This window comes from Mobula hypostoma, chromosome 17 (genome assembly GCF_963921235.1).
Source record: "Mobula hypostoma chromosome 17, sMobHyp1.1, whole genome shotgun sequence".
Classification (NCBI taxonomy): domain Eukaryota; kingdom Metazoa; phylum Chordata; class Chondrichthyes; order Myliobatiformes; family Myliobatidae; genus Mobula; species Mobula hypostoma.
In genome coordinates, this window is record NC_086113.1 from 56628400 (window position 1) to 56654440 (window position 26041).

Genomic DNA, 26041 nt, shown 5'->3' on the forward strand with positions numbered 1-26041 from the left:
ATGCTATTTTCTAAACAGAGAGAAAACTCAAAAACAAAGGTGCATAAGGACTTGTGACTTTGTAGAGGATTCCCTAATGGTTAACTTGCAGGTTGAGTTAAATGCAAAGTTAGCATCCATTATTCAAGAGGACTAGAATATAAAAGTAAGGATGTAATGCTGAGGCTTTATAAGCCATTGGCCAGACCGCACTTGGAGTATTGGGTTCCTTACCTAAGAAGAAATGTGCTGGCATTGGAGAGGGTGTAGAGCAGATGAACAAGAATGGTTCCAGGAATGAAAGGGTTAACATACAAGGAGATTTTGATGATGCTGGGCCTGTACTCACTGGAATTTAGAAGAATGAGGGGGAATCGTTTATAAAAAATTCTTTTATTATTTTCTTTTGCTCAGCATAATGAAACTTTCAATTTCCAGATATATTTACATTTACATTTCTTCCCCTCACAGATATCAGCTATCAGAATACTTCCATCAAAGTATAGACAACACCACCACATCCCATACAAAAGCCCTTATTAGTGTAGCAGACAGGTTTACATCTACATATTGCAGAAAAGGTTGCCATGTTTTATGAAAACTATTTGTTTTTGAGTGTACCATGCATGTCAAAAAGTCCAAAAGAATATATTCCATGATTAATTTACGCCAACCAAAAAGTCCAGGGGCCTTATCGGATATCCAACAAAGTAAAATGTTCTTCCTTGTACAAAAAGTCAGGATGTTAAAACGTTTTTTTCTGATGTACGTTAATAATACGACTGCTGGGTAAGCCTAAGGGCAAAGACACTGGAATCTTATTGAAACTATCAAATATTGAAAAGCCAAGGGAATTGGAGGGGATGTTTGATATAATGGGGGATTCTAGGACCAGAGGGCATAGCCTTAGAATAGAAGGACATCCAGAGATGCAGAGGAATTTCTTTATCCAGAGGGTAGTGAATCTCTGGAATTCATTCATTGCCACAGACAGCTGTGAAGGCCAAGTCATAAAGCGGAGGTTGATATGTTCTTGGTTAGTCTGGGCATTGACTCTGAGAGATTTATGGAATCTCACTTGCAATTTTTCAGCTATGTATTTCCGACATTGTCCCTTGTTTCTTGCTGCATACTTCCAGCATTTGCTCTCTTAGATCTCCTGCTGTGTTTCTGCTGGCTAAATTTTCATTGTTCTGCAGGAAGTGCTCTGACTTCACTTGCAGAATAATCATTGCCTTAAAATAATTATTTAGCTGAAATCAGTTGCTTGCAGAGATCAGCCTATCTGCTCACACTAAATGTGACCAGGAGGAAGGGAACCCATATAAATAGGACTACACATGAGATGCCGGTGAACTCAGAGGGTTAGGCAGCATCCATGAAGAAAAATGGATTGTTGGCATTTCCAGTTGAGACGTTTCACCTAAACTATAGGTAGAGGGGATATAGTCAGTATAAAAAGAGTGGAGGGAAGGGGTGGCGAAAGAGTTGATGGGAGATAGTTGGATCCAGGTGAAGGTGGGATTTGCGGTTGTGAGGCAGATGGGTGTGGGAAGAATGGCAAGAAGGTTGGAGAAGATAGGTGAAGGGAAGAAAGACTTAAGATGACAAAATCTGATAGAAGAGGAAGGTGGAACGTGGAATAAATGGAGGGGAGGGCAGAGGGGAATAGTGGGGAAAAGGACCAGTGGGAGGAGTGTGAAGGTGATTAGCAGTTGGAAAGTATGGAGGAGGGAAAAGAGACATGGTGATGTGGGCCAGGTAGATCAAGAGGAGGGAAAAAGGATAGGGGGTGGGAGGAGAGGGGCAGTTGCCCAAAGTTAGTCATACGGCTTGGTCTGTAAACTGCCCTGATAGATTATGAGCTATTGTTCCTCTAAGCCCGGAAGGAGATAAGGACCGTCTGCAGAAGCAGAAATCCATCTTGAATCTTCAGGCAGCAGTTCTTGTTTCTGAACCTCATTTGGAACCATCACACAGGACTAGTTTTGTTTCTCAAAAGAGATTGCAAATTAAATTTGTCAATTGCTCTGTCATAAAGCAGGGAAAAACCAGCATAATTTGGCTGTCAAGGTAACCAGAGTATCTAATTCTTTTATCAGACAAAGTTATCAATTCACAGTTGTAGTTAAGAGATTCGCTGTACAAAGGAAAACACATTTATTTTGTACTCACTTGCCAGCTGTGTGCATTTCATAACCTTCTCAAGTCTCTACATGGAACAGAGTGGCATAACAACACGCAAGTTGTACATTCTTTACCTGAACTCAACCATTCCCATCTATCAAAAATGATTTCACCCTCTCTAAGTTAGTTGCTGTATGGGATATACCCCTGCACCATCCTGAACCAGTTCTCTCTTTCACTTGTATTGGAATTCGAGCAGAAAGTTGAAGGCTGGTTTCTGTACATGCCCTTTCATGTTTGGTATATTGTAGACTTCATCTGAGTCCTTTGGAGTAGAATTAGCACACAGTGCCCTCCCAAGTGAGCTGCATCTATGTTATCTTCATTGGGTACATATCCCCAATATCTCTACTTGAGCAGACCTGTGCAACACCTCTCCTCTGAAGCATACGACAGTGGTTATCTTCAATGTCTTCTTCGAGTGACATTGTTGAAGTTCTTGAGTACTTGAAATGGAAAAGGAAAGGATTAAACTGTGGTGAGGGGCAAGGACAAGGTAAGACATGCTATAGATTCTAAATTAGGAGATCTTGTGGGATGAAGGAAGAGGGGCAAAAGAAGGAGAGTTGCGAATGCAGGTATTTCTCCATCACTGCCTCTAGGTTCCTCAATGGAAGTTTAAATGATATTTTTGGTACAGAGTTTAAAATAGTCAAACAGGTTTGTTCACCATTTCTTCCCTGGTACCTCCTGTTATGTGGATCATTTTCCAGGTAAAGCAAATGAACAAAGATACTGACTACTGACTGATAAAAGACAGTTAGCAAGTGGCAGGTGGGGAAGGAGTAAACTCAATAGGTTTCAGTAGGTACATTTAGTGTCAGAGAAATGTATACAATATACATCCTGAAATTCTTTTCTTCTCAAACATCCACGAAAACAGAGTGCCCCAAAGAATGAATGACAGTTAAATGTTAAAATCCCAAAGCCCCCCCCCAGCACCCCCCCTCTCATGCATAAGCAGCAAAGCAACGACCCATCCCCACCAGCAAAAAAGCATCGGCAATCCCAACGAGTATTCAAGCGTGCAGCAAGGCATCAATTAAGACACGGACTTGCAGTATCCCAAGGACTACTCGTTCACTTGGTAATTCAACATACCATAGTCTCTCTCTCTAATAAGGGAAAAAGAGGTGTCTCTGTTTCACAGCAAGAGGGGAGACATAACAAACAATGTGCTGATTTATGGTGTTAAAAGTCTGTTGTGTCATTTTTTCTGATCTGTGCCCAAAGAACTCGGGTTTCTGGGCACACAGCCAGCAGTCAGCTCGCTGCTTACAATCTTCCGTCTCCTACAATGCACCAGGAGGCGGCACTGGCCTTGAGTCCACCTGCTTCCAGAGCCACGAAACTCCGGCACCCTGAAGGCACGCTAGTCTTCCAGGCTGCGTCCTTGGCATATCGAATAGTGGCCAGTCGTAAGACCCTGAGAGTGGGTCCTATTTCCGCAAAGAACCGAAGTCAGCATATAATTCCAGGTCAGGGTCTTCAAAAGAACCCTGAAAAGGAAAAAAAGAGATATTAAAGATAGAAATAGAGCTGCTTCTGAAGATGCAAGCAAAGGAGTTGCCATTAGGTGCCACCATCCCAAGCTCCGCCCTCCATAACTGAGTAGTATATGAGGCTAGTGGTTTAGTTAATGCAGGGGTCCCCAACCTTTTTTGCACTGCAGACCGGTTTCATATTGACAATATTCTTGCGGACAGGCCGACCGGGGGGGTGTGGGTAGGGCTGGCAACGGACAAGAGGAGCAGTCAAATACATTGGGTTTACCCCGAGAAAGACTACAATGACCATGAAGCCTTGCACAGGCATCAGTGCGCATGCGTGCATGTGCCGATTATTTTTCTACAAATCGTTTTTGCCGATTCTGTTCGGGGGTGGGGGTTAATCACGACTGGAATATCGGTGATAAGTGGCTAATACACTCAATTTCATTTCTAAAAGGGTTTATCTAATGAATTTAATATTAAACACAAAGCGTATATTTTCCTCGCATGAATATAGCGAAAAGTCAATTATCAGGGTAGAACAGGGAAACTTGAAGTAAGTGTTAAATGAACTTCCAGTAGAAGTGGCAGAAGCAGGTTCGATATTATCATTTAAAGTTAAATTGGATAGCTATATGGACAGGAAAGGAATGGAGGGTTATAGGCTGAGTGCAGGTCGGTGGGACGAGGTGAGAGTAGCGTTCGGCAGGGACTAGAAGGTCAGAGATGGCCTGTTTCCGTGCTGTAATTGTTATATGGTTATATAAGTCAATAGCATCATAACATTTTAAGTAACTTTTGGATATTGAACGTATTTCCCCCTATGAACATATAAAATCATTGCAACGCACTAATATCGCTGAATCAGTGGGAGCCCTGGGCTCAAGATGGTCCTATTGAGGGGTGATGGGAGACAGCGATACTTGAAGGGGATTCCTTATGTCCAGCCTATTCCGCAATTTAATTTTCGTTGCATTCATTGCAGAGATATGTTGGAAATGGAAGCAACGTTTTCAGTGCTTCCGTGGCTATCTCAGGATATTGAGCCTTGACTTTGATCCAGAATGCCGGCAGAGATGTTATGTCAAACATACTTTTCAGCTCGCCGTCATTTGCAAGCGTGAGGAGTTGATCTTCTTCCCGCGCTTACATGGATGACACGCGGGTAATGACCTCGCGTGCGTAATGGCTCAACAGTGGGCGTGACAGGGAATGAGGAAAGGTGCAGCTGACTCCTATCGCCAAATCATATTGTTTCCTTGCGGCCTGGCAGGGAATGAGGAAAGGTGCCGCCCATGACAGGGAAGGAGGAAAGGTGCAGCTGACTCATATCGCCAAATCTATATTGTTTCCTTGCGGCCCGGTAGCGCATGCTCTGCGGCCCGGTGGTTGGGGACCGCTGAGTTAATGGATTCCTCCATCTGAAGATCGAACTCACTAACCTTGGCAAGGTATGTCAAACACTTCCACTTTCTTGGATCTTCACTTCCACCATAATGATACTTCCTTCCATTGACCTAAGCCTGTTTCTAGATTGCAAACCAAAGTGAGAGCATAACTTTCCTCTTCACCTTTCATTCATTATTAGAAGCCAGCATTGAGTGCTCCCTTGAATGTTCAACCCATCAATTCTTTACAGATTCTCTTCACTATGTACATACCCCTTTTCAAAAACAAAGCATCTCTGCTCTGAAGAATGTAGACTGCCTTTAAGCAACACCGGTCACACACAAATTCATGGGCTCCATTGATGCAGAATAGCATGGTAACGTAAGTGAGAACAGAAGGCGTCCATGTGGTTACAGAAATGAATTATAATGTTTTGGCTGATCAGATCTTGGCTCCAGTTCTACTTTCCTGACAGCTTCCCACAATCCTAGCCTGCTAAAAAATAGAATGGGCAAGTGATAATTACGGCAGAGAGAATTACAGAGCAAAGCAACAACCAGCTGTGAGTTTCTCACAATTGGTGGTCCTTGTCCTTTGTCAGCATTTATCCAACTGATCCCCAGCTGACTTTCCCAATGTGAACTTGTGACATTTTGCCTCTGTTTATTATTCTATCCAAGGCACGGCATAAAAATTGTGCTATCGCTCTCCCTTTTCTAGAAAAGTGGACCTACTTTGTGAGTTGTTAACAAGAACAGTATACTGAGTGTTGATCCTGCCAATCATTGAGATCAACTGTGCTAGTCCTGTCTACCAGCACTTGGTTTGTAGACAGTTGTACAATGAATAATGGTAACAGATAATTCAAATCCTCTCAAAGTGCCTTGCTTGTCTAATGTTATCCGTGCTTTTCCTTTCCCTGCATACAATGAACATGTAACTCATGTGAGCAGTGCTGCTCTATTACCAGATCCAGTATGAGAAGGTCCTAAACACCAGACAGGCAACAGCTTAAGGATGTGAACACATTACAGGAAGGTTGTGATTGCACCAATATACCTGTATTTAGTATTACAATGTGTTGGCGCGTGCCCAAGTGGTTGAGGCATTTGTCTAGTGATTTGAAGGTTGCTCGTTCGAGCCTTGGCTGAGGCAGTGTGTGTGTCCTTGAGTAAAGCACTTAACCACACATTGCTCTGCGACGACACCGGTGCCAAGTTGTATGGGTCCTACTGCCCTTCCCTTGGACAACATCAGTGTTGTGGAGAGGGGAGACTTGCAGCATGGGCAACTGCTGGTCTTCCATACAACCTTCCCCAGACCTGTGCCCTGGAGACCTTCCAAGGCGCAAATCCATGGTCTCATGAGACTAACGGATGCCTATAAGTATTACAATAATATTTGAGTGATATTGTAAATATATTGTTTGATTAAGCATTGTTTAAATAATTCATTATGGTCATATGTAAAAGTACATGAATTGTATACGTCACGACACTACCATGTGACACACATGCACCTCGCTTAAAGTAAAAACGAGCTAAGATCTTGGGTTCCTATCATTTTCTTGAAATTAGTTTAATCCTTTGGAGTTACAAAACATAACAGTGGCAATGAGGAAGTTTTAAACTAAGACAACTACCTACTCATTCAAGCAAAACAAAAAGCACAGTGAAAAACAGTTGCGCTTTTTAAAAAAAAGCAGCACAGCAGGTTTCTTTTCCCTCACAAGGTGCGAAAGTTGGTCGAGTAACAAAAAAGGCAGAAAATGAACAAATTTGCAGGATCATAAACAGTGAGTACCAGATTGTTGTTGCGTGAATGAAATCACCGGAGAGAGTGTTACTGGTAGATACAAAGCAGCTTCTTTATTCGACAAAACAAGGTACAGCAGGCACCAAACCCAGACGCTTTCGGTGGAAAGGTCTGCTGGCCCAACGTGGGGCTCGCTATTTATTTGCTAAACACAAAGGACAATCCATATTTACAAAGTATAGACAATGCTTTCTTTTGAAGCTACATACAAACGTCACACCTTCTGATTCGCATCCATCCCTCAGATGCCAGCAGGTCTATGGAATGGGATTCACAGTTTCTAGGAATGCATTGTTCTAAGTTAAATCCACAATACATTTTCAAGGAACAGAAGACAGGTAGCCAAAGCCATTTGCTGAATGTAAATGACCTAATACCAAAAAATCACTCTACAGTCCCTCCTCTTGGCCCTCCTGGACAAAAATAAATTTGTATCAGGAAAGGCCAACTTAGGAGGATCTACTCAAATAGGACAGCAAAAAAACTCTGCCTTGAAAATCCCCCCCAATTTTGTGTGCCTCGATATCTACCCTAGCATTCCCTAATTGTTACCTACCAAATGTTAAGCAGAGAGGCTGTTCCAGAAATTTGAACAAGTCTTTAGAAATGCGGCTTCTTCGTGTGCTTGTCGGCTCCTTCCCTTCAGACTGATTGCAGCTTAATCACATTCCTTTGTCTTCACCCCTTCATTCTCTTGTCACTGAAATGCTCTTTCCAGGAGCACCCACAGGCCCTCTCATCAATGTACAGGAAGGGGTTGCGGTGGTCTCTATATAAATGTCTGCAAGGACCTCTCCTCGGTGGGACCCCCTTTCGAACTGTCCAGTTGATCACTGGCCCATCTGCTGAAAAAGCCCAGCACCTCAGACTCGGGGAGACTGCTTTCAGATGCTGTGTGCAGTCCAAAAAGCCATCGAAGTTGTGGAACTTTCTGTCTCTGCTTTAACTTAAAATCCCTCATCATCTATTTTCCAATCTTTTCTATTCTATGCTACGAAACTAATCATCTACCTTCAGCAACCAGCTTTCTTTACAGAGTACCATCATCATCACATTTTAACATGCTATTCACAGTTTTCCATCACACTCTCAGTGTCTTGTGCCACGCTGTCAGGGTCTTCTGCCTTTGCATTTCCTCCAGGTATGTTTTCATCAGCTGTGGTCAGGTCTGACATGGCCGGCTGGTGTTCCTCTCTTAGGTTCTCTGTAATTACATGGTTACTGGGTACACTTGACCCCCCTGCTCCATCTGTGGGAGCAACAAGAGGGTGAGTTGTATGCCTCGCTGAGTCTGCACACAGACACACATATCATTGGTTAAGAGTACCGTCTGTGGTCCTATCCACCTGGGGGTAAATCCCGGCCTTTCCGCAGCGCCCTCACCGTAACTTGGTCGCCGGGCTGTGGAAGGACTATCCCCTTTCCCTCTGGCTCTCTCTGATCAGCGTTTCACTGCTGTTGTTTCGCTCGTTCCTTCAACACTTTAAGTTGGTTACAAAGGTCTTTCACATATTGGGTCATTCTATCCCTGTAAGCCCCAGGCTCCCCACAACCCGTAATTACCCCATAAGGGAGTCGCATTGCTCGCCCCATCAAAAATTCGTAGGGGCTGAGACACGAAGTGCGGTTCGGGGTTGCACGCAATCTCATCAGGATTCCTGATAATACATCAACCCATGTCTTTCCTGTCTCGGCTATAGCTTTGGCTAACGCATTCTTGATTGTTTGGTTCATCCTTCCTACCATCCCTGAACTCTGGGGGTGGTAGAGTACATGGAATCATTGTCGAATCCCTAGCAGTCGGCACATCTCCTTCATCACTTTCCCCATGAAATGTGCTCCCTGATCTGAATCCACCTGAACTGGGGTTCCCCACCTTGGGAGGATTTCCTGAACTAGGATCCATGCAGCGGTGCTGGCGGTGCAGTCCCTTGTTGGGAAAGCCTCTACCCACCGGGTAAAGTGATCCATAATTTCTAGACAGTAGCTTTTCCCCCTGCTTTTTGGCTGAGGCCCTGTGAAGTCTATCTGGATGTTTTCCCAGGGTCCCCTCGGTCAAGGCTGATTTGCCAGCTGTAGCTTTCTGCCCTTACCAGGGTTATACTGGGCACAAATGATACAACGGCGGCAGAATTCCTCAACATCCCTGCCCATCCCTGGCCACCATCAGTCCTGCCGGAGGGTTGTGATCATGCTCTGCGTTCCCTGATGCATCACCCCAAGATGTAACTTTAGTAGTATCTGTCTAATACAGGGTGGGGCCTCTGTGACTCTTTCCTCCCTGTGCCCCAGAAGGCTGTGGAGGCTAAGTCTCTGGATGCTTTCAAGAAAGAGATAGATAGAGCTCTTAAAGATAGTGGAATCAAAGGTTATGGCGATAAGGCAGGAACTGGATACTGATTGTGGATGATCAGCCATGATCACAGTGAATGGCGGTGCTGGCTCGAAGGGCCGAATGGCCTACTCCTGCAGCTATTGTCTATTGTCTATTGTGTTCCCATCTCCCATCTGGTCCCTCCTTTGCTCCCTTTCTCTGCCACCTCTCCTCCTCTTCTGCCTCCATCTCTTCATGTAATTTTACTAAACTGGTTCCTGTCCTTTCTTCCTGCACACTCGCAACTTCAATTGCCTCTTGTTCCCCTGCTGCCTTATTCGCGGTAATGTCTGCCCTCAGAGGGACTGGAAAAATGTTATGTTCTGGAGATGAGCAATTCAGGATTGTTGCAGGGCCCACCACTGTGGGATGCAATCTCGAGATGGTCTTAAGGGCAGTATAGCCTGTTAATAGATATGATCCACTGGGCTTTACTGGCCATATAGACTAGTTGGTAGTGGCTGCAGTCCCTCTCAGTATCCCCTGGTGTTTTTGTTCCTTCACTATACCCTGGACAGCTGTCAGTGTGCCAGTTTTTATAGGGTACTGCTTATGGGGTTTATACAGACCCTCCTCTATTTTAACTGGGTCTATCTTTACTCGACCACAATCTTGCTTGTGTGTAGCCCACACTGCTAGGAACTGCTGACAAGGTAACCCGTAGACCCCATCTGGGCTGCAGTCTCTGATGATGTGACTATGCTAGGCAGGTTGTGTATTCTGTTGGTTGTATGCGTTCGCTGCCTCTGACTTGTCCATATTATTTCTCCCTTTCCCAACTCTATAACAGCTCCTGCTTCCCTTAGGATGTCTATTCCAAGGATAGTGCCCTCGATAATTGGACAGACCCAGAAATACACTGGAAGCTGCACTCCCCCAATTTCAAGTATTTGAGACTCACTTCTTTCTGCTCTCACTGTTTTCTCTCCTACACCCCTGATATAACTGGCCTGTCCGGTTGTTGGTAAGGGTAAGTCTATTATCGATACCGATGCCCCTGTGTCCACTAACATATTGCATTGCCGTCCCCCTAACGTTTCTGTTGTGTATATTCATGGGTCACCAGCGTTGACAGTGGGGCCCGCTGCCACATCTTTTTCTGACCTAGGAGCCGTCTTCACTAGCTCTTTGATCTGATCGACAGTCAGATTGGTCAGACTGGGCACTGATGGGTTGACAGATTGTGTGTCTGCTGTGACGTTCACCTGTTTTTCTTTCCTCTGTTTTGGACACTGCTTCCAACCATGTCCCAATAGGCTGCACCTGTAGCATATCAATTCCTTTACCCTCCCATGTCTATTCAAGTTATTGGATTCAAGTTTTTGGATCATTAGGACCTCTTTTGACGCAGGTGTGACCTGTACAAAAAGGACGGGTTACACTTGAATCCTAGGGGACCAATATCCTGGTGGTGAGATTTGCAAGAGCTACTGAGGTGACTTTAAACTAGAATGATTGGGGAGTGGGAATCAAATTAAAGAGACTAGAAGAGAGCAGGTTAGTTCACAAATAGAGAAAGCTAGTAGACAGTGTGTGAGGGAGGATAGGCAGGGGACAGAGATCAGGAGCACTCAGACCGAAGATGTAGGGGACAAGGAAGAAAAAGATAACAAAGTTGTTTGCTCCATTAAGGATAAACAGAGAGTAAGTGGTGGAGAGTTTCTTAAATGCATCTATTTTAATGCTAGGAGCATTGTAAGAAAGGTGGATGAGCTTAGAGCATGGATTGATACCTGGAAATATGATGTTGTAGCTATTAGTGAAACGTGGTTGCAGGAGGGGTGTGATTGGCAACTAAATATTCCAGGATTTCGTTGCTTCAGGTGTGATAGAATAGGAGAGGCAAGAGGTGGAGGTGTTGCATTGCTTATCAGAGAAAATATAACAGCGGTGCTCTGGCAGGATAGATTAGTGGACTCGTCCAGGGAGGTTATTTGGGTGGAATTGAGGAATGGGAAAGGTGTAGTGATGCTTATAGGGGTGTATTATAGACCACCTAATGGGGACCGAGAATTGGAGGAGCAAATTTGTAAGGAGATAGCAGATATTTGTAGTAAGCACAAGGTTGTGATTGTGGGAGATTTTAATTTTCCACACATAGACTGGGAAACCCATTCTGTAAAAGGGCTGGATGGTTTGGAGTTTGTCAAATGTGTGCAAGATAGTTTTTTGCAGCAATACATAGAGGTACCAACTAGAGAAGGGGCAGTGTTGGATCTCCTGTTAGGGAATGAGATAGGGCAGGTGACGGAGGTATGTGTTGGGGAGCACTTCGGGTCCAGTCATCACAATACCATTAGCTTCAATATAATTATGGAGAAGGATAGGACTGGACCCAGGGTTGAGATTTTTGATTGGAGAAAGGCTAACTTTGAGGAGATGCGAAAGCATTTAGAAAGAGTGGATTGGGACAATTTGTTTTATGGGAAGGATGTAATAGAGAAATGGATGTCATTTAAAGATGAAATTTTGAGAGTACAGGATCTTTATGTTCCTGTTCGGTTGAAAAGAAAGGTTAAAAGTTTGAGAGAGCCATGGTTTTCAAGGGACATAGGAAACTTGGTTCGGAAAAACAGAGGGATCTACAATAAATATAGGCAGCTTGGAGTTAGTGAGGTACTCGAGGAATATAAAGAATGTAAAAAGAATCTTAAGAAAGAAATTAGAAAAGTTAAAAGAAGATACGAGGGTACTTTGGCAAGTAAGGTGAAAATAAATCCAAAGGGTTTCTACAGTTATATTAATAGCAAAAGGATAGTGAGGGATAAAATTGGTCCCTTAGAGAATCAGAGTGGACAGCTATGTGCAGAGCCAAAAGAGATGGGGGAGATTTTGAACAATTTCTTTTCTTCGGTATTCACTAAGGAGAAGGATATTGAATTGTGTAAGGTAAAGGAAACAAGAAGGGTAGTTATGGAAAGTATGACGATTAAAGAAGAGGAAGTACTGGCGCTTTTAAGGAATATAAAAGTGGATAAGTCTCCGGGTCCGGACAAGATATTCCCTAGGACCTTGAGGGAAGTTAGTGTGGAAATAGCAGGGGCTCTGACAGAAATATTTCAAATGTCATTAGAAACGGGGATGGTGCTGGAGTATTGGCGTATTGATCATGTGGTTCCATTGTTTAAAAAGGGTTCTAGGAGTAAACCTAGCAACTACCGGCCTGTGAGTTTGACGTCAGTGGTGGGTAAATTGATGGAAAGTATTCTTAGAGATTGTATATATAATTATCTGGATTAACAGGGTCTGATTAGGAACAGTCAACATGGATTTGTGCATGGAAGGTCATGTTTGACAAATCTTATTGAATTTTTTGATGAGGTTACTAGGAAAGTTGACGAGGGTAAAGCAGTGGATGTTGTCTATATGGACTTCAGTAAGGCCTTTGACAAGGTTCCATACGGAAGGTTAGTTAGGAAGGTTCAATCGTTAGGCATTAATATCGAAGTAGTAAAATGGATTCTGTAGTGGCTGGATGGGAGAAGCCAGAGAGTAGTGGTGGATACCTGTGTGTCAGATTGGAGGAGGGTGTGTAGCGGTGTGCCTCAGGGATCTGTACTGGGTCCAATGTTGTTTGTCATATATATTAATGATCTGGATGATGGGGTGGTAAATTGGATTAGTAAGTATGTAGATGATACTAAGATAGGTGGTGTTGTGGATAATGAAGTAGGTTTTCAAAAGCTGCAGAGAGATTTAGGCCAGTTAGAAGAGTGGACTGAAAGATGGCAGATGGAGTTTAATGCTGAAAAATGTGAGGTGCTACATTTTGGTAGGACTAATCAAAATAGGACATACATGGTAAATGGTAGGGCATTGAAGAATGCTGTAGAACAGAGGGATCTAGGAATAGTGGTGCATAGTTCCCTGAAGGTGGAATCTCATGTGGATAGGGTGGTGAAGAAAGCTTTTAGTATGCTGGCCTTTATTAATCAGAGCATTGAGTATAGGAGTTGGGATGTAATGTTGGAATTGTATAAGGCATTGGTAAGGCCAAATTTGGAGTATTGTGTACAGTTCTGGTCACCGAATTATAGGAAAGATGTCAACAAAACTGAGAGAGTGCAGAGGAGATTTACTAAAATGTTGCCTGGGTTTCATCTCCTAAGTTACAGAGAAAGGTTGAACAAGTTAGGTCTTTATTCTTTGGAGCGTAGAAGTTTGAGGGGGGACTTGATAGAGGTGTTTAAAATTATGAGGGGGATTGATAGAGTTGACGTGGATGGGCTTTTTCCGTTGAGAATGGGGAAGATTCAAACAAGAGGACATGAGTTGAGATTTAAAGGGCAAAAGTTTAGGGGTAACATGAGGGGGAACTTCTTTACTCAGAGAGTGGTAGCTGTGTGGAACGAGCTTCCAGCAGAAGTGGTTGAGGCAGATTCGATGTTGTTGTTTAAAGTGAAATTGGATAGATATTTGGACAGGAAAGGAATGGAGGGTTATGGGTTGAGTGCAGGTCGGTGGGACTAGGTAAGAATAGGAGTTCGGCACAGACTAGAAGGGCCGAGATGGCCTGTTTCCATGCTATAATTGTTATATGATTATATGGTTATATTCCAGCAATTCCTTGCTTCGTGCCCTGGCTGCCAGCAAGCAAAACAAATTTATGGGACATCACAGCAGCTGCATCCACTATAGCCACTTTACGACCTCTCTTGCACTTTCTTCGGTCTATCTCACTGGCCCACGAAACTATCGCACAGGAGGTTGACTCCACTATTATGCCTAAATCTAAAACTTCCTGGTGGGCTGAGCTCAGGCTTTCTTTCAGCATTTTCAAGAAGACTTGATCGTCCCTCCCTGGAATATCCAACCCTGAATACTCCTCATACGCTCAATATTTATGTTCTGCGTAATTCATGGCCATCTCATCAAGTTTTTGAATTATTGCCATTATCGTTCCCCAGTTTCTCTCACCTCCCCCCAGCCGCTGCCTCACTTCCCCTTTAAAAGAGCAATATCTTTCTTCATTGCTGGCATTCCCGATAGTTGTCCAGGTACCATCCCTCACCCTCTGGGCCATCTTGTCCCACATATTCCTCGGGCACTTTGCTTTCACCAACACGTGTATATCTTTAGGGTGCATCTGATGAATTTCAACCATTTCCTCGAGCTTACACCAGAATTCTGAATTCCCACATGCAACTTTAAGTGAGGGCAATTCTGACAAAATGCTTTGTTTCTCCCTGGGGGTGAAAGGCTTATGAATGGTCATAACCAAGGTCACGGGCTGACTTGGATCATCAGGATTCTCGACCTGATGTTGCCTGACATCAATAGGTGCCATTCTGGTAGATCTATCTGGATCAAACCTCTCCCTGAGATATCTCCACACTAATTCCCACACTACACAAAATATAAAAGACAGGTACCAGTTAAACAGCACATAGTTAAAACTGCAGAGTATGTACTCAACAATCTGCCACTTTTGAGCACCTGAACTCATGATGCCTGCTGCATTCCTTTGCATCACACTTGCAAAACATATACACTAAAATTCAGCTCCCCGAACAAGTATACACTCCCCCACTCTGGCGTCCCAAACCATTGGTTACCACCTTTTGCAACTGGTGGCTCCATCTCACCAAGTTAACACGCAATGTTTCCTCACTTACATAACCACACGTGCACGCACACACCACTTTTATATCTACCAGTTCAGTAGTATTGACGTAGTAGTAGTAGTAGTAGTTCAGCTCTCCGCATTCATGCTACCTCGTGTTCCCGTGTACCACCGACCCAAACAGATCCAAGTGTGAGTGCTATTTTAGAAAATACTCACCAACTTAGACTGCTAAGTTCGCTGGCCACACGATGGGTCACGAAGGTATCCCATTCCTGACACCAAATGTTGTTGCTTGAATGAAATCACCAGAGAGAGAGTTACTAGTAGATACAAAGCAGTTTCTTTATTTGACAAAACAAGGTACAGCAGGCAGTATACCAAGAAGCTTTCGGTGGAAAGGCCTGCTGGCCCAATGTGGGCTCGTTATTTATTTGCTAAACACAAAGAACAATCCATATTTACGAAGTATAGACAATGCTTTCTTTTGAAGTACAGTCGGCCCTCCTTATCTGCGGGGGATTAGTTCCAGGATTCCCCGCGGATACCAAAAAACACAGATGCTCATGGTCAGTACAGACGCAACCATCGTAGCTCTTCTGGGAATGCTGATGCTGCCTCGGCATCAGCCAATCCTGAATCTCCCCTGATCTTTATGTTCTTGAGGCTGTAGCACTTTACATAGCTAGCCAGCCATCCCTTACTAGCTTTAAGCTCCTTCCTCTCGCTCACAAGTAGCAAACGAATGAGATGCAAGGCAAACAATGCTCAAACAATGAGTAATGCTTTAATCATCTCTAGATTACAGTGCTTGTAATACCTAATGCAATGGAAATGCTATGTAAACAGTGTTACACTGTATTGTTTTGGGAATAAGGATGCTTTGGAGGAGGTTCAATAATACTAAAGTCAGGATCTGTGGAGGTTGAGGGCTGAGGACCACTTTGGCAAGCGACATGCCACTTTTCAAATGATCTAATACTTCTACGTTTTTGGCAAGAGATAGCACTTTATGCTCCTTCTTAGCCTTTGAGGAATTGCTTTGACCACTTAATTGCTTTTCAGGAGCCATTTTTTCACTGAAACAAAGTAGCGACCAAACGAGACGCAAGGTGAACAATGCTCAAACAACAAGTGCTGGAGAGAGAACTTCTGGGTTTTCCCGATCTGCAGTTGGTTGTATCCGTGCATGCAGAACCTGCGGATAAGGAGGGCCAACTGTACATACAAACTTCACACCTTCTGGTTCACATCCATCCCACAGACGCCAGCAGGTCTGTGGAATGGGATTCACAGCTTCTAGGAATGCATTGTTCCAAGTTAAATCCACAATACATTTTCAAGGAACAGAAGACTGGTAGACAAAGCCATTTGTTAAATGTAAATGACCTAAGCCCAAAAATCACTCTAACACAGATGATAATCACAAATAAAAAAGTAGGTGGAAATGTCTGGCTACATGAGAAAGATAGGCACGTTTGATTGCTCAGTGGATAATGGGATCATGTAAACTAAGCTAACTGAACAGTACTTTAAAGCAAATGAAATAGCCAATGAGAAACAAGTACCAATTTTGCTGACAGCATTGGATTTAGAGGGATACAGTTTGCTTAGATGTTTGATTGCCCCAATCAAACCAGCCAAAATGAGCTTTGCTGATATTGTGAAAGTAATGCAGGAACGTTCAGAACAGAAACCATCGTTGATTGCAGAACACTATAGGTTTTATAAGCGGGATCAAAAGGAAGGGGAATCCATTTCAGCATACATGGTTGAACTGAAGAAATTGTCTGAGCATTGTCAGTTTGGTAATAGGCTTAATAATGTATTGAGAAATCATTTAGTTTGTGGAATCTAAAATTGAAAACCAGCTCCCAACTGAAGAACACATATTTATAGAACAGTTGAAAGCACTGTATCAATGGGAACAGCAGGCAGAACCACAAATGAGTTCTAGTCAGGACTGAAAGTGAGCATGAGTAAAATTACAATCTCGAAACAGAAATCACCCAGGCCAAACAAATAGTGTTACCATTGTGGCAGGGGCTCACGTAGACCAGAACAATGCAGGTTCAGAGGTGAAATTTGCAGAAAATGCAACAACATAGGACACATACAAAGTGCATGTTGAGCAGACAAAAATAAATGAACTGCACAGGGGAGAGAAAAAGATGAAAAGTCAAGTTGCAGCTTCAGAAAAAGCACTAATTTGAATGCTGTTGATAAAAATATCTGATAATGATGAGAGTGACAAAGAGCTGCGTAGCCATAAGATTTACAATGTGAAAACTAACAATAGACAAGCAATATGGCTTACACCAGAAGTGAACGGTAAATTAATTAAAATGGAACTGGACACTGGCTCGGCTTTTTCAGTCATTCCTCAAATGAATACAACAACGAATGGGCCACATTGGGCTTAAATGTGAGAAAACCAGGAGGGGCAGCATTGTGGGATTGCTTTGCTGAGACAACTACAACTTGATTGGAGATCCATCCACCATTTACATGCCATATCCCCTGTAACAGAAACCAATTAGGGTACTCGATGATGCCACAGCAGTGTTCAAGGATGGCATTGGACAACTCAAACATGTCAAGGGTAAGATAGTATTAAATGAAAATGTCACACTCAAGTTTTACAAAGCCCTTCCGGTTTCAATTACCATCTGTGATAAAGCAGTCAGTGAGCTAGGTTGCAGGGAGGATGAAAGAATTCTTTCCAAGATTGAGCCGAGCCCATTGACAACTCCAGTGGTCCCAGTAGGCAAGAAGAATGGGTCTGTCAGGTTCTGTGCTGATTTTATGATCATCATCAATCTAGTACTGGAAGTAGATCAATATCCTCTGCTAGGATAGAGGATATCTTTGCAAACCTCTCTGGAGGAAAACACTTCAGCAAAGTGGACTTAGCTGAGGCCCCCTACAGATGGAGATGGAAGAAGAGTCCAAAGTTTCTCACCATAAACACTCACAAAGGGCTTTATCACTATAATAAGCTTATTTTTGGAGTAGCATCTTCATCTGCACTCTGGCAGAAAACTATGAACCGGGTGCTGCAAGGTTGCCCAAGCACTCAGTGTTACCTGGATGACATCAATGCTACTGGTGAGGAGCACAAGGAACATCTCCAAAATCTCAAGATAGTGTTAAAGAGATTAGAAGATTATGGGCTCAGAGCATAATGCAACAATTGTGAATTCTTTAAACCAAGCATCACTTACTGTGGTCACACCATTGATGCAGATGCATTATGTAAGTGTGCTGAGAAACTTCAAGCAGTGTGGATCCCCCACAGCCAAAGAACATCTCACAATTGCAATCCTTTTAAAGATTTCTTCAATTACTATAACAGGTTCCAGCCAAAGCTCCACCCTTTGAACTCATTATTACAATTGGGAAGAAATGGCAATGGACAAAGCTGTGTGATACAGCTTTCCAAAAGATAAAGAAAGAGGTGATGTCAGACACTGTACATGTAGTACCCCTGAAAACGGTATATGGCAAATGAAACATAGAATCACAATGTTCATGCACCGCTTTATGGACATCTAGTTAACTGTATAATAATAGGCAATGAGATGGACATTAAATCGTGTTCAATCCTTCTCCTGTTTATGCTGTTATTCATTTAACATTCAGGCCTTTTGGTTTAACTATAATTTCTGTTATTCCATGGGAACATCTCACTTTAATTCTAAATTATCAAAAATATAAGATAAAATATAAAAAGACTCCAATAAACTATCACCTTCTGTTATCAGCAGTACTATGCCTCAAAACATTTACATTGCGTGCTTATGGCGCTGTCTCCATGAAACTTTAATGCCTCAGTCTTACAAGCACGTGGATGGAAACAGCCTTTTCTCCATGATTTCAAACAAACATATAACTCAAAGAACTATAAAAAACCTCAGAAAAATACTGAACAACATCTTTCTGAGAACATGAATGTGCCAATTCGTTTAAAATTACAATTTTTTTCTGTATTTCTTTCCTTACCTGAAAAGGGGATATGGCAAATGAAACATAGATAGGCAATGTTCATGCATTAGTCACGTTATGGAACGAGTCCAGCGTGTACTGCCCCTCCCCAGGCATGCGCAATCAATTGTGTGCTGAAGATTGAATGCAAGCCCTTACAAGCTGATGGCAGATTCAGTGCTCTATACTGTAAAAGAATACCTTGCATACACATTCTCTGAACTTTCAGCTAAACACATTTGTGTGTTTTTCAAGTAATACCCTTTTTCTTTACTCAACATGAAATGGTATTCATATAAAGTAAGTTACTTTAGCTCTTAAAAAATATTTGAACAATTATCTATAACTAAATTGAACAGATTTCAACCTTGTCATATACTCACATCTTATGATCCACATCGTCCAGTGTAGCTTGCCATGCACTGTTCGGGATGCCAACATGTCCAGCAGAAAGGTGTCCAGAGCTGCCAGAACTGCCTCCTGCAGCCCCAGAGTCAACTGCTGCAATCACCACAGAGGAGGACCCAGAACCTGAGGTTGTTTCACAGCCACGAGTCTCACCTCCCAAGCAGCGTGATCCCCCTTGTCAGGAATTACTTTTTCTTAGAAGAGTAAGAAAGCCTCCTCTGCAATTAAATCAGTAAGCCTGAAGTTTAAAATTTACTATGCTGTGGCTGTCTATATGGTATACTCTATATACAGTATATATGTATATAAGTTGAGATGCATTCTATATTGAGTTGGAGTTTATAGCTAAGAAGGAAGGAGTGCTTTGTGTTTAATATCTCAGTAATATTTGAGTGATATTGTAAATAATTGTTTGTATAAGCATTCTTTATTTGTTTAAATAATTCATTGTGAGTTTTATGTGAAAGTACATGCATTGCATACGTCATGACCCGACCACATGATATGTACGTACCTCATCTAAAGTAAAGAGTAAATTAAGCCCCATGGTCCTTGGCTCTTGTCTTTCTTGCAAAGATTTTTTTTATGTTTTGGAGTTACAAAACATAACAGTTGCAACAAGGTATTTTTAAAACAAATCTAAGATGACAACCAACTATGAAAGCACAGTGAGATGTCCAAGTTTTTAAAAAAGCAGTACAGTACATAATCTTCAGAAAGGAAGACACGTTTGAGTTAAAAAGGCACAAAACAGAAGAATTCATGGGTTCATAAACAGTGAGCACCAGGTAATAATAATCATTGAAAAAATTCAAAATGGCTGGCTGCAAGGGAAAGCAGATAACTGGGTGATGTATATTGAACGGATTGAACAGTATTTTAAAACAAATGAAATAGCCAGTGAGAAACCAGTACCAATTTTGCAGAGTGCGCTGGATTTAAAGGCATACAGTTTGCTTCAAAGTTTAACTGCTCCAACCAAACCAGCCAAAATTACTTTTGTTGAAGCTAGTGAAGGAACATTTAGAACCAAAACTATTGCTGATTGCAGAATCTTTAGGATTCATAATTGGAATGAAAAGGAAGAGGAGGCCATTTCAATGTATGTGGCTGAATTGAAGAAATTATCTGAGCATTGTCATTTCGGTAATAGGTTTAATGACGCACTGAGAGATTGTTTAGCTTGTGGAATCTTACAAGAAAGCAATCACAAGCAGCTCCAAACTGAAGCACAACTTACATTTAAAAGAGCATTTGAAATTGCTGTATCAATGGAAGCAGCAGACAGAGACCAATTGAGTTGCAGTTGGGAATGAAAGTGAGTGTAGACAAAATTGCAATATCAAAACAGATACAGGTTTCCCCCGCCATCCGAAGGTAGAGCGTTCCTATGAAAAGGTTTGTGCTGATTTTTTTTGCGCGCTGAATTTTTTATCGCGCGCTGCTTTTTTTTGTAACAGTGAAAACACCTTCTGAAAGTGAAAACAGGATACTAATGTAGGTCTTTGGTAACAGTGAGGTTTCGTAAAGCGAAAGTTCGAAAAGCGGGGGACACCTTTATTGTGACATGTGCGCGCCTGGCTTAAAGTAAAAACGAAACTAAGACCCTTTCTCATGTGTTCCTGTCTTTTTCTTGCAATTAGTTTAATGTTTGGAGTTACAAAATATAACAGTACCAAAGTAATTTACAAGGACCAAGGAAAACAAATTATTTGGATAGATTTTTAAAACGCAAACAAAAGGAATTCTGCGGATGCTGGAAATTCAAGCAACACACATGAAAGTTGCTGGTGAACGCAGCAGGCCAGGCAGCATCTCTAGGAAGAGGTACAGTCGATGTTTCAGGCCGAGACCCTTCGTCAGGACGTTCCAGACGTGTGATAAAACTTTGATGTGTGTTATTTGGATAGATTGATAGGACTTAGTTGACACTATTGGACAGAGGAGGCTGCGGTCATATAAAACCAAGACTGGTCTAGATGGGATGGATAGAAAGATCCCACTTCCTTTACAATAACCAAGGTGAACACAGTTAATATGATAAGTAGAAGTATTATAGGGAGGAAGAAAGAAAACTGAAAGGTTATTGAGTGGCTAGAAGTAATTGACTAAAAGGGTGGTAGAGCCATAGGGTAACCGAACTGGGAGAAAAGTACATAATTCACAACTACTGATACAGAGCTGGAATTTTGCTCTAAGATACTGGTCTGATGTGATGACATCGTTACGTAAGGATATGGAGTTCAATAAAATGTGCTATGGGTTTCATTAAACATTAAATGCTTCACTTCGTTTTATTTGCAAAAACCTATTTTGGTGACCCAATGCTCTAGGACAATTCCAGAGATATTGAACACGTCGGCCTGCACAGTCACATTGAAACTGCTGGAGTTTTGGGAGTAAAATGCCATCACGTGGTTTGTACAAGCTGAGGCCTGGTTCATACTTCAAGAAATCTCCGCCAATGACACCAAATTTTATTACGTGGTAGCGTCGCTCAGCAACTCCACGGCTGCAAGAGTGGTGAATCTACTTGAACACCCACCTGAACACAATAAATATTGATGAATGAAAACTCACCTTTTACAGACTTTTGGACTATTGGAGTCTGAGCGCGCCAAACAGTTGCTCTCCTTGCCCGGCCTCAGCGATGGAAAGCCTTCAGAGCTAATGGACCACATGCTTTCTCTCCTGGGAAATCACCATCTTTGTGTTATTTTTAAACAACTCTTCATGCAGCAAATGCCTGATCAAGTTCTCGTAGCCCTCACTAATGCACTGTGAATGACTATAGAGAACTTGGTAAAATGGCTGGTAGTCCACATTCAGTGAGGCAGCAATGCATCATTCCTCCTCCTTTCTCTATCTCAATAAGTCCGGTCAGCAAGACCCCCAACATAAGGATGCCCAAGGCTGAGAAACAGACAATACCAAATCTGTGTTGTAACCATGCTCACTTTGGTAGGAACGCTAGACACCTTGCAGCTTTGACAGTGCCAGTGCATTGGGACATCAGAGTTCTGTGACACCATGGGTTCCAGCCGACAGACATGTCTACTGTACATCACAGACACCCTTTTAGGGCGATGCTTACTGTGTGACATGGGTGCTCAATTGAGTGTGCCACCAGCATCACCCGTGATGAGAAGGCAAAGAGTCACAAAACCTTACTGGAGGCCGTCAACGGCAGCAAGATCTAGACTTACGGGACACAACAGGTGACATTCTGCTTCAGTGGGTGATGTTACACATGGGACTTCCTGGCTAAATTGGCTAGACCTCTGCTCAGTGCAGATTTTATGTGCGCCCAGGGATTGTTATCGATCTAAAGAACTGCTAGCTTGTGGATGTCTAGAACTTCGGGTGTTACTCTGGTCCCCCAGAAAATTCCCCACATGTATCAAGAACACCACATTCCTACAACTGCCCCACCAATCCATGTCCGCACGTGTAGACTGGACCCAGAAAAACTAGCAACCACAAAGGCTGAGATTGCCAACGTGGAAAGACTTGGCATTCTACACCTGTCAAATAGCCCTTGGGCTTTGCTTCTCCATATGGTCCCTAAATCTGATGATGGTTGCTGCCCATGCTGTGATTACGACACTTTATCAAGGTCACCACCCCTGATCATTACCCAGTCCCACACATTCAATATTTCTCGGCACGTGTAGCTGGAAATATAATTTTATCCAAAGTCGATCTAGTTAGGGGCTACCATCAGGTGCCTGTGTATTTGGAGGACATTCCCAAAACAACTGTGATAACCCTTTTTGAGTTTCTGCACATGCCATTTGGACTGAAAAATGCAGCACAGACTTTCCGACAGCTGATGGACTCAGATTTAGATTTTCTCTTTGTTTACCTGGATGACATACTTGTCACCAGTGCATCCAAAAGCGAAGACGTATCTCATCTCCGCACACTTTTTGAGTGCTTAAGTCAGCACTGGTTGATTATTAACCTGTTAAATGCCAGTTTAGGTTGTCAAACATTGACTTTCTCAACCATCACATCTCTGCAGAAAGTGCAAAACCCTTTCCATCAAAGCTAGCCATTATTATAGATTTACTATTACTAAAAAAAACTACAGAAGTTTCTAGGCATGGTGAATTTTGCTCATTGCTTCTTACGCTCCCTTGTATAGTGCGCTTAAAGGCAATACCCCAATCACGTGCTTGATTAGTCAGAGGACATGACCAGGGCATTTGATGATACAAACAAGCTCATGATACCATGACCTTACTGGCACACCTGCTCCTCAACATACCTATAGCCATTACTACTGATGGCTCAGACTATGCTGTGCACAAACAGTTGTTCAGAGGTGTGTGGCAGCCACTTGCCTTCTTCAGCTGGCATCTCCGTCCCACCGAAAGGAAATACAGCATGTTTGACCGTGAGCTTCTTGGTCTCTATCTGGCTGTCCGTCATTTTCATTTTCTTCTAGAAGGTAGCCATTTCACAGCATTCGTTGACCCCAAACCCCTTGTGCATGCAACGGGCACAATATCAGACCATTGGTCTGTACGGCAGCAACACCACCTGGCTTACGTATTAGGGCTCACAACTGATATACAAAATATCAAGAGGACTAATAATGCTGTGGTCGATTGCCTCTCACGGCCAGCCATTGAGGCTGTACACATAGGGGTTGACTATGCCAGCATGGCTGCCAGACAAACTACTGACCCAGAGGTCCAGGCTTACCGATCAGCAGACGCGGGCATGTGGCTGGCTGACATTAAGTTCAGGGAAGATGGGGTTTCTCTCCTGTGCGTTATCTCAACTGGTCACCATCACTCTAACGTGCCCACAAACTGGAGGTGGACTGTTTTTGACTCCACATATGGTCTCTCACACCCGGCCAGAAGGCCTCACAGAAACTGGTTGCACTAAAGTTTGTTTGGTATGGCCTCAGAAAGGATGTGCTTGATTGGACTGTAGTTTGTGTGGAGTGCCAGCGAGCAAAAATTAACCATCATGTTAAGGTGCCATTGCCACCTTTTGAGGTCCCTGAGCAACGGTTTGACCATGTTAATGTGGACCTTGTTGGTCCTCTTCCCCTCTCCCGCCATTTCACTTACTTTCTTACTGTACCACCAGGTGGCCAGAGGTCGTCCCTCTGGCGTTGACAACGGCTGCAGACATGTGTTCATCAGCACCTGAGCTGTTTGGTTTGGCATCCCATCTGATATTTCCTCTGACTGCAGTCCCCGATTCATTTCAGACCTCTGGGCTGCGATGGCCCAGAAATTCAGCATTAGGCTACATCACACCACGGCGTATCACCCGCGCTCCAATGGCCTATGCAAGTGGTTTCACCACTCCTTAAAGGCTGCTCTGAGGGTTTCTCTCTCGGATGAGTGTTGGCAGATTGTCTCCAGTGGGTCCTGGTCAGGCTCAGAACTGCTCCAAAAGAGGACCTGCAGTGGTCCATGGCAGAGCTGGTATACGGGCAGCCATTACAAGTGCCAGGTGATTTCATTCCTGATGCCACAACTGCCTGGTTGGCCTCTCCACAGCATACCACTTCCTCAGTAAATTCAATTTCTTTTCACCTATTCCTGCTTCTCATCATGTCATACAATACTCTTGGGTTCCTGTTGACCTACATTCCGCTTCGTTTGTTTTCATCCGCCATGACACACACCAACATCCTTTTACGCCCCCTTATGATGACCCGTCCCACATTTTGGACCAGGGAGAAAAGACTTTTATCCTAGATAAGAGGGGAAACCTGAACATAATTTGGTGCCACGTCCCTGGCATCACAACATGACCGTGAGCGTGTCAACACATCTCTGGACAAGCCAGAGGCACCTGCTGTTCCTCCATCCATGGAACACAAGACCCAAGACGGGCTGCTCGCCCTAGCTCCAGACAGGCTCACAATGTCAGTCTTAGTGAATTCTGGGAGGGGGACCTGTGCAGGGTAACGTAAATGGGACAAATGTACATAATTCACAGCCACCGACATTGAGTTGGGGGTTTCGCTTTCAGAGACTGGCGTTGTTATGTAAGGATTTTTAGCCTGCTTTAGTCTTTAGGTTTTGGATTTCAATAAGATGTGTTATGGGTTTCATTAAACACAAAATGCCTCACTTCATTTTATTTGCAAAAACCTACAAGTCCACAACCCTGATCACACTTAAACTGAACTTGCATATGTTCTTTAGGTGTAGCAAGTAATAGACTGTGTTTAGGGTGGATAACTTTATTTAAGCCATATTTCACATGATGACCAAATTACCTTTTCTGTGTTATAAATTGTTCTGATTCTAAGCACCGGAAAGGAGGAAGAAAATTAAACATGCTATCATCTCAATATAATTGTTATCTCGGTCTTAATCTTTCTGAACAAAAGTGCGGTGCTTTGAGCCCTGGAAATCTGAAATGTAAACAGGAAATGTTGGGGGTGTTCAACAATGAAACTTATTTTGCTGCACCATTAATTCTGGAGCTGAAAGAAAGACAAAATATATGAGGCAATTATTATTGCGACTATTTACATTTAAAATAATTACACAGGAATTGTCATGCTAAACTGAATTGCACAAAGTAACTTCTGATTTGCAAATGTGACATCCAGGAAGAAGACTTGTCCAATATTTTCAACTGCAGGTTGCAGTGCGACCCAAAATTTTCAGCCAACAATGTGAAATCTTATAAATACAAATAAAGAAATGAAAGTTTCAACTTGGAAACAGTCCATTTCTTCAATCAGTTTATCTCTGCACTAACCTTCCACCCAAGCAAGTAACTTAAATCACATTTAAGAACGTAGCTTGAAAAGATAATCTGGAGCTACTTTGGTTCATGTTGTCCAGACGAATCAGCCTTGCTCTACAA

The 26041-nt window shown here is 42.9% G+C and overlaps 1 long non-coding RNA gene across 1 annotated transcript; it reads right to left on the reverse strand.

Annotated features, from left to right (window-relative positions):
- Nucleotides 1-394: 394 nt before the first annotated feature.
- LOC134357746 (uncharacterized) lies at nt 395-18867 on the reverse strand. The gene is made up of 4 exons (XR_010020719.1): nt 18800-18867; nt 15017-15091; nt 3268-3665; nt 395-2612 (listed from the first exon to the last, which is right to left on the reverse strand). It is a non-coding gene; the product is annotated as an uncharacterized LOC134357746 (long non-coding RNA).
- Nucleotides 18868-26041: the final 7174 nt, after the last annotated feature.